We start from the raw sequence: 10,286 nt of genomic DNA, 5'->3' as shown, positions 1-10,286 counted from the left end.
CGATGAGGTCTTGAATCTGACCTTCGAGGGCTATGATCCTTTGCTTCTTGGCAGGTGGCGGGGTCCTTCCTTGATGCCGCTGCCACCACAAGAAAACTCGTGCGTGCAATGGGAGTACTAAAGGACGACATCCTTCCCACAAATGGGTCTAGTGATGCCTTTTGTTGCAATTGTGTCGAGCTAAGAGTGTGGTGAGATGTCTTAATTAAGCTCGGCTCTGTGCTGGCGGGTCCAAGGGTCGACGGGCCCACAAGTCGAAATCCGTTGTGTCCCCGGGGGATACACTATTAATAATGGAAGGATGTCACCTATGTGCATCAAAATTAGGGAAACCCCCCTATATATGTAGGGTATCTTACATGTTAACCCACCCCCCTACATACGGAAAGATATGGACTTTCTTGCAATGATCCATCCCCCCTCACACGGATTTCGTACGGAATGTCATGGCCCACTACTTCATTTGAGATAACGTTTTTGAGTATGCGTTCACACCGCCATGGACAGATCTGGAGTTTGAGTCTTGAGCGAGAAAACGTTTTTAGGGGTATGCGTTCACACCGTCATGGACAAATCCTAAACTTCAAGGTCGATAAGCAAATAGAAATAAGAAAAAATTACAAAATACTCCCCTTATTTGTGGGATTTTCAAAAATTCCAAAAATACCCTTGCATCTATTTTGGTTGGATTGCTCAAGATTTTCTAATCTTTATTTCTTTTTGAAAATCGAGATCTTTGTTTTAATGCTTAGCGTGTAATTTGTCACATATTACCTTGCAAAAAAGGAAATTATGTCAAAAAATAAGAGAGCAATTCATCTCCTAAGCCCACATAACCAACTCAAATTCTAGTTTTAATATCTTGTATTGATAGACAATCACTCTGCTTATGAAAAGCTACAAAAAAATTTATCATCGTTGGAGAAATTTAATCTCGGAACTAGGGGTATTTTGGGAATTTTGGAAAATTTGAAGGGCATTTTGATAATTTATGACAAAATTTTGAGGATATCTTGGGAATTTTTGTAATTGGAGGGATATTTAGGAAATTTCCACAAATTAGAGGGATATTTTGGTGATTTTTTCTAAAAATATAATGAAACTATGAACCCTCACTAAACCTCAAGTAAACTTTGAATTGGTTTTTGAAGGGCAATTGGATGGCCATCCCTTCTAATGACGGATCGGACAAATTTTCTTCCTTCACAATTAAAGGGCAACTTTTATTTGATCCCTTCAAAAGTAGGGTTCTTCACTAGTCAACCCTTCCTACGCAAGGTTGACAGCCCTTTGAAGGGCAAAGGGCGTCAAAAAATATCATTGAGTTAGTGTAGGAGTGCCACATAGAATGACAATGAAGGAAATATGAACCCTTGACATAGACTTTTTCTCAAAAAAAACATGGTTATACTAAGTCAATGCTTTAAATAGTAAATGTCCCCATATATTTCGACAAAAGTTCAAGATACACTATTTGAACTGCTATCCTATGATTGATATCTACATAGGACACAAAGAAAGAAGACTTCACTTACAGCTTATACTATGAAATCATTATATATCTACCTTTGTTCATTTAGCCTAGTGATCCAATAGTCGCTTTGTATTGCACATTAATGATTATGACAAACTGACGACCTAAGTCAAACACATTTCGAGGAAAATACATGTATCAAGCGACAACATGGGAATTTTAAAAATTTTGAAGAGTATTTCGAGAATTTTGACAAGTTAGAGGGTTTGAGCTTGGCTTTAAGAAAACGAGAAAATTTACATAAGTTTTAGTTTGACCAAAAAAAGAGAGAATTTCAAGTTTGCCCTTATTTTCACCAAGCCATGAAAGTACCCATCAATGGAGAGAGAGAGAGAGAGAGAGAGAGAGAGAGGGGTTTACTAATGTATTTAAAGTGGCTCAGGTAGTTGAATGTAGCCCCAATGTAAACCCCCCCTTCCCTCCCTCCCTTATGAATACGGTGTGAGTATGAAATCATGAGGGGCTACCCCTATTGTATACGCTTATGTACAAAATCCAAAACCCCCCCTATTATACAATCACGTGGTACCGTACGGAAAAATACAGTGAATCCCCTGGGGTTGTGTCTCGGGTTGAAGGGTTGGCGGGTCAACAGATCAGCAGGTCCTCATGTGCCTCAGATAGCGCAAGGGCTGCACACCTGGCGGGTAGCTCCTGCACTAGACGAGAAGTTCGCACAAAGAGGAGGCAATAGGAATGGAACTCGGGCAATGGGCATGGCTTGCACATTAACGCCCCCCCACAGGGCCCCCTCGCCCAGGGGGAGACACAGAGATTAGATTAGATTAGCTTAGTATTAGGGTTGGGGTTGCTTGTGTGAGGAAATAAGATGTAGCTAAATAGATAATTGAGTAGATTACTTAATGGAGAGAGACAGATTTATATACACAAGATTATAGAGTAGAGAGAGAGAGAGAGAGAGAGAGAGAGTACACACGATATACGTGGTTCACCCAATGTGGGCTACGTCCACTGGAAAGCAGCCACTCAATGGCTTTAGTACTTCAAAACAAGACGTAGTTTACAAAGGGATTATACCCTTAATGGAGCTCCTGCCTTGCTTCACTCTCACCACCTCACACTCACCTTGTTGCATCAACTTCACACTATGAAATGTGTGTAGAAATGGCCTCCTTTTATAGGCCAAAAGGGCTGCCCTCTCTTATGAGAGACAACCATGTGTAGCCGCCCTTGCGAGAATAAGTCCAAATCGGACCCTCCTCTAAGTCACCGTGAGGGAATGCCGTATTTACATCCATTTGCTCGAGATTTAGATCATGAGCAGCCACAAGGCTTAAGACAAGCCTAATTGAGTTCAGTTTTACAACAGGAGAAAATATTTCATTGAATTCAATACCTTTCTTTTGAGAAAAACCTTTTACCACAAGCCTAAACTTGTACCTTTTCTTCCCACCTTCTTCTTCCTTTAGCTTGTACACCCATTTGTTTTGAAGAGCCCACTTACCTTTAGGCAACTCAACGAACTCCCATGTTTGGTTGTGATGTAGTGAGTCCATCTCCACTTGCATGCTCTTCGTCCATTCTTCTTTGGATTCATGTTGCATAGCTTCTTCATATGATTCCGGCTCTCCAGAATCTGAGATCAAGAGATGGTTGAAGAAAGGAACAAACCTTTCTGGAGGTCTACTTGCTCTTGTAGATCTTCGGGGAATAGGTTGAGGCTCCTCATTTGGTTGACGTTGTTGCACATTGTCACCGTTTGCAGTCCTTGAGTCTTCACCGTCCTCAAGCTCCATGTACTCATCACCTGTTTCTTTTGTTTGTTTTCTTTCCAAGTAATCTTTGTACATATTTTGTTCGTTAAAAATTACAACCCTACTCCTTAAGATTTTACCATCTTCAGGATTCCATAGGCGATACCCAAAGTCTCCTTCTCCATAGCCAATGAAGAAACACTTTTTGGACTTTGCATCTAACTTTGATCTTAGGCTTCTATCTATGTGCATGAAAGCTTCACACCCAAACACTTTGAGAAATGCATAATTCACCGGTTTACCTGTCCATGCCTCTTCTGGAACTCCCCCATCCAATGCCGTTGAGGGTGACCGATTGATTAAGTACACAGACGTACTTACAGCTTCCGCCCAAAGCTCAAGCGGTAGGCCTGCATGTAGCCGCATGCTTCATGCTCGTTCCATGATTGTCCTATTCATCCTTTCCGAAATCCCATTTACGGTTGAGGTGTCCTTGGGGTTGTCCTTTGCCTCCGAATGCCATTGCTAGCACAAAAGCTTTCAAAAGCTTGGTTGCAATATTCGCCTCCATTGTCGGATCTGAGGCATTTAACCTTGGTACCTATTTCATTCTCCACAAAGGCTTTCCACCTTTGAAATATGGAAAATACATCGGATTTATTCTTCATGACATAAACCCATGTTTTTCTAGTCGCATCGTCTATGAATGTTACATAGTACAATGAGCCACCAAGTGATGGTGTACTTGCAGGACCACAAACATCAGAATGAACCAACTCAAGTTTTTTATTTTTTCTTTCATTTCCTGATTTTTGAAATTTTACCCTCTTTTGTTTACCATAAACACAATCTTCACAGAACTCTAAGTCCACTTCTTTCAAACCTGGTAGAAGCTTCTTTGTTTGAAGGATTTGCATTCCTTTGGCACTCATATGCCCAAGTCGGTAGTGCCACACCGCACTGTCAACTTCTGTAGTTGCTGCACAAGCTGAAGGTTGCGTGCTAACAGTACACAAGTAAAGTGTACCAACTTTTTCACCCTTGGCAACCACCAAAGATCCCTTTGAGATCTTCCACCGTTTGTTTCCGAATGCAATGTTGTGACCTTCATCGTCCAATTGTCCTGTAGAGATCAAATTTTTGCAAAGAGAAGGAACATGCCTAACATCTTTAAGCTTCCATTCATTTCCGTTAGCAGTTTTGACAGAAACTGTACCTTTGCCGACAATCTCACAAGCTTCATCATCTCCCAAGTATACATACCCAAAATTACCTTTGGTGTAGTCTTGGAAATGTTGCTTGTGTGGTGTCGCATGGAATGAAGCCCCAGAATCTACTATCCAGGAATTAGACACATTGTCTAATGAGAGAATTAGAGCATCTTGCTCTACTTTACCTGCCACATTGGCTTCCGATGTTGGCTTGTTGTCTTGAGACTCTGTCTCCTTCTTCTTCTTGGACCAGCAATCCTTCTTGACGTGGCCCTTCTTGCCACAGTTCCAACATTCAAGAACTGACTTTGTGCGTGACTTGCTCCGCCTTGAGCAATCACGACCCTTTTGGTTTTTGAACCTCTCCTTAGGCCTTCCTCTTGTTTCCACTGATAGTGCAGCACTTGATGATTCTCCGGTGCTTCTCCTTCGCATTTCCTCTCTTAGGAGAACACCCACAACATCATCAAACTTAAGAGTATTTGTGCAAGAGATAGAATTACTTACAGCCATCACAAGGCTGTCCCAACTATCCGATAGAGATGATAGTATAAGGAGAGCTCGCACTTCGTCATCGAAATTGATTTTCACTGATCAAAGTTGACTTATGTTTGTGTTAAAGTCATTTAGGTGTTCTGCAACTGAACCATTCTCTGCCATCTTTAGATTGAACAAACGCTTCATAAGAAATACCTTATTGGATGTCGATGGTTTCTCGTAGAAGTCGTCAAGTGACTTCATCAAGTCCTCCGTGGTCTTCATCTCCGAAACATTGAAGGCCACCGTTGACGCCAAGCTTAACCGGATTGTTCCCAGTGCCTTTCAATCAAGGACAATCCATGCTTCATCTGCCATTGTTGTGGGCTTCTTTGCAAGACCGCCTAGTGGCAAATAGAGGTCCTTCTGGTAGAGATAGTCTTCAATCTGCATCTTCCAATGTTGGTAGTTTTTGCCGTTGAACTTCTCAATCTTGAGCTTCCCTTCCTCCGCCATAACTCCCACTCAATTCAAGGAATCCTTTCCTTGAGATAATTTAGCTACGAGCAAACCTTGCTCTGAAACCAGTTGTGAGGAAATAAGACGTAGCTAAATAGATAATTGAGTAGATTACTTAATGGAGAGAGACAGATTTATATACACAAGATTATAGAGTAGAGAGAGAGAGTACACATGATATACGTGGTTCACCCAATGTGGGGTACGTCCACGGGAAAGCAGCCACTCAATGGCTTTAGTACTTCAAAACAAGAAGTAGTTTACAAAGGGATTATACCCTTGATGGAGCTCCCGCCTTGCTTCACTCTCACCACCTCACACTTACCTTGTTGCATCAACTTCACACTATGAAATGTGTGTAGAAATGGCCTCCTTTTATAGGCCAAAAGGGCTGCCCTCTCTTATGAGAGACAGCCATGTGTAGCCGCCCTTGTGCGAATAAGTCCAAATCGGACCCTCCAATCCGCCCATGTGTGGCCGCCCTTGAGAAGACAAGTCCGCTTTTGAATTCGGCCACCGGCCATTGAAATCGGCCACCGGCCACCGGCCATTGACTTCCGACCACCGGCCATCGGCCATTGACTACCGGCCACCGGCCAACCAATCGGTTGTTTTCTGACCACTTTCCGGCCGCCGGCCGGCCATAATATTCCGGCGAAAAAAAAAGTCTCGGGGGCCTCCACCCCTGAGGCCTTTAAAGTTGCCCTTGATTCTTGTCCATGAAAATTTTGGTTTCCGGTGAGTGATTTTCCTTCACGCACGATGGCTTCTCCTCATAATGGGGGCCTTACAAATGTGCGATTTTACCACAAAAAATTACAAGGGTAAATCAGGCTCCATACTTAACAGCTTGCCACTGAGAGAGAGAGAGAGAGAGAGAGAGAGAGAGAGGTGGCGCATGGTCTGGCAGGATGGAGATGGTAAGTTGAATGCCAAGGAGTAACGAGGGTGGGCCCTACAATGTGCTGCCGATAAACGAGGAAATCAACTTGTAACTCTGTAATTTTTGGCAAAGTTGGGATTTCTCCAACACTAAACGCTAGGGGTGGGCTGGCCTCGTCACTAATTGACACCTCCATTTGGAGGTGGGATCTATGGCTCACGATCACCAGTTGATCGTGACCGTTGGATTGCCTACAAAATGTAAAAGATTCCCACTTTCTCGGATCCGGGACATGAACCCACTACCCTCTCCCCCACGGGATTGACTCTAACCACTAGGCTAACGCGCGCTCGTTGAAAGGTGTGTGGGGGATAAGTTTATAGATCACGGCGTCGCGGATAGGTTTACACCTAGTTCACACCGAGTTCGCACCAAATTTTGTGTGGTGTGCTTGCCCTCTCCAGTTCACACCAAATTTGGTGTGGTGCACATATCTCTGAGTTCACGCTTAGTTCACACCTAGTTTAAATGTCGATCGAACGGCCCGGATTGCACCCGCCTCGTGACGCCTACTGTGGGCCATTGATCCCACCTCCCTGAGGAGGTGTCATTTAGTGACGAGGGTGGGCTGCGGTCGCCAAGTGCCTCTAGGCTCATGGACTCAAGCCATGGTCTATGGATCCACTTGGTATCCAATAGAAGCTTAACAACGCATTACGGCGGCTGGTTTATACAGACAGAAGTTCAGAATGCCCAAGCGTGGATTCCAGGTGTTGGCAACCCTCACCTTTAAAGGGGAGGGCGACGTCGGAGTGTGTAAACATTCCTTGAACCTTCCTGCGCTCTGGCCAGATGTGACGCCCTCATTCGGGGCATCGTGGAAAAGGGGCCGCGCCGGCTCACATGCGATGCGAACGGGACCTGCAGGCAAGCAAACGCATGTACAAGAACAACTTGAAAACTGAACGCAAGAGGGACACGAGAGTGAGGGACGTGAATGAATGATCAATATCATAAGAAAGTGCCGAATACAAGGGACGCAAGTAATCACTTGAAAACGGGGCTGGCAAGTTGGGGGAAGTGGCACATACTTCCCTTATATACACCCCCGGTTGGAGAGAGCTTGATGCCCACGTGAAGCCGGGGTTTTGAGAGGTGCCGATACAAAAGTTGATGCCGAGGTTTTGGGGGCAGGTATTTACAAGGGGAGGAGGGGAGTTAGATGTTGCCACCAACATGTCTAGCTACCTAGGGTGATGCTAGTTACAAGTGGGAGGGAGGACTACTCTATGTTGTTGTCATGTAGGGTGTTGTCCTCCTCTTCACTGGGCATGTTGTAAAAGCGTAGCACCAGGGGCCTTCCGAGTCGAAGCATGATTTCTTCAGGTACCCAAGTGCATTCCGTCATGGGGCGGTTGCGCCACTTGACATAGAAAAGTTGTCCCCGGCGCCCAAAGCACGACTTTAGGATGGCCTCCGGCTCATGTGGCGGGCCATCCTTTACATATTCGGGGAGGCTTCTACCATAGGTGTTATCCGGCACAAACCTTTTGAGCAGACTTACATGAAAAGCGTTGTGGATGTTGATGTGTGATGGGAGATCCAGCTTGTAGGTGATATCGTTGTAGGACTTGAGCACTTTATAGGGCCCATAGTAGCGGTGGTTGAACTTCGGGGAGAGGCCTTGAGGAAGGGTGATATTCTGGGAGCTAACGAGGACTAAGTCACCTTCTTGGAAGAGTTCGGAACGCCTTCGCTTTTGGTTGGCGTACTTGGCGATGCGTACCTTGCTTTGCTCGAGACTCTTCTTTGCCCTTTGCATGCGGGTTTGCCATTGTTGAAGAAACTCTTCACATTCAAGATCCTGGGCATGCACATCGCCGGTTGCCAGTGCAAGAGGTGTGATGACTTCTTTACCTGTGGAGAGCTCGAAGGGGGTGTAGCCAGTGCTGCTATGGATGGAGTTGTTGTAGTGGAATTCCAGGACGTCCATGTATTCGGACCAGTCCTTCTGATCTGCTTTGACGTAGCTGCGGATGTAGTCTTTAATGCCTTGGTTGACTCTTTCAGTTTGGCCATCGGTTTCTGGGTGGTAGGCGGAGGAGAAGCGGAGCTGGGTGCCTAGCAGCTTGAAGAGCTCACGCCAGAGGTCGTTGAGGAAGGGGGTGTCGCGATCAGAAACTATGGCTAAGGGGAGGCCGTGGTATTTGAAGACTTTGGCGAAGAAGTGTTTGGCTACTTGGTAGGCTGTGACGGGAGGCTTTGCAGGTATGAAGTGAGCTTGCTTGGTGAAGTAGTCGACGACCACCATGATGGTAGTGTGGCCGTGGGAGGGGGAAAGGTCGACGATGAAGTCCATACTTACCATGTCCCAAGGTCGGGAGGGTGTTGGCATGGGGTGGAGGAGGCCAGCAGGCTTGACTCTTTGAGCTTTGACCAGTTGACAGGTTGGGCAGGTGCGCACGTAGTCGATTACGTCGTCCTTCATTTTTGGCCACATGTAATGTTGGTGTAGTTTGTCATAAGATCTCTTCTCGCCACCATGTCCAGCTAGCTTGCAGTCATGAGCCTCCCACATGAGGTCTTTCTTTAGCTCTGGATCATTGGGGATGTAGATTTTTCCATGCGCGTAGAAGAGGTTATCCCTGACTTCAAAGAGACCCACTGCCGCTTTCCCAGAGATGTGGTCGTTGAGCATGCGGAGGACAGCAGGATCAACTTTTTGAGCTTCGAGGATGCGTTGGCGTAGCGTGCTGGTTGCTGAGGAGATAGCATTGAGAGTAGGCATTCGACTGAGTGCATCAAGCATAACATTTGTGGAGCCCGGTTTGTGGATGATCTCGATGTCATATTCTACCAGTGTATCTTGCCACCTGGCTTGCTTGGGGGTGATTTTTGGTTGTGTCTGGAAGTACTTGAGGGAGATATTATCTGTGTAGACCTTTGTGTGCTTGTCTTGGACATAGTGTCGCCACTTTCGGAGGCAGTGGACGACAACGAGCATTTCCTTCTCATGGGTGGTCCATCTAGTCTCCACATCTGTGAACTTGTGGGACTCGTAGGCGATGGGTTGATTCTCTTGCATGAGGACACCGCCAATGGCACCATCGGAGGCATCCGTGTGGACTTCGAAGGGTTTGGTGAAGTCGGGTAGTCGGAGGACGGGGGTACTACACATGGCTATCTTCAGGTTCTCAAAGGCCTCTTCTTCTATGGAGGTCCACTGAAAGGGTTTGTGGCCTTTGGTTATCTCTGTAAGTGGGGCCGCAATCTTGCTGAAATCGCGGATGAAGCGCCGTGTGTACTGACAGAAGCCCACAAACTCTCGGACTTCTTTGATGGATGTCGGGGGAGCCCACTTGATGACAGCGTCGACTTTCTTGGGGTCCACCATAATCCCTTCTGACGTGACAATGAAGCCAAGGAACTCGATTTTCTGGACAGCAAACTCACACTTCTCCAGCTTGGCATAAAGTTGGTGTTCGCGGAGGCGCTGGAGTACTGCGGCGACATGCTTCTGATGCTCTTCTAGAGTCTTGCTGTAGATGAGTAGATCGTCAATGTAAGTAATGAGAAAATCATCGATCATGTCCCGGAAACTGTCATGGATTATTCTGTAGAAGGTGCCAGGGCCGCCGGTGAGACCGAACCCCAGGACCATCCATTCCCAAGAGCCGTAGCGTGTGCGGAAAGCGTTCTTCGGGATGTCTTTCGAGGCGATGCGGACTTGGTGATAGCCTGAGCGGAGGTCGATGCATGTGGAGTATTGGGCACCCTGTAGTCTGTCCAGAAGATCTTCCATGAGGGGAACTGGGTACCTGTTCTTGATAGTTATCTTGTTGAGGGCCCGATAATCCACGCATAGTCGCATCGAGCCGTCTTTCTTCTTCACAAACAGGACTGGGGCCCCAAAAGGAGAGTTGCTGGGCCGGATGAAACCTTGATCC

Source organism: Adiantum capillus-veneris, chromosome 21 (genome assembly GCF_014529385.1).
Source record: "Adiantum capillus-veneris isolate H3 chromosome 21, ASM1452938v2, whole genome shotgun sequence".
NCBI classification, from domain to species: Eukaryota; Viridiplantae; Streptophyta; class Polypodiopsida; order Polypodiales; family Pteridaceae; genus Adiantum; species Adiantum capillus-veneris.
This window is presented reverse-complemented; position numbering follows the sequence as displayed.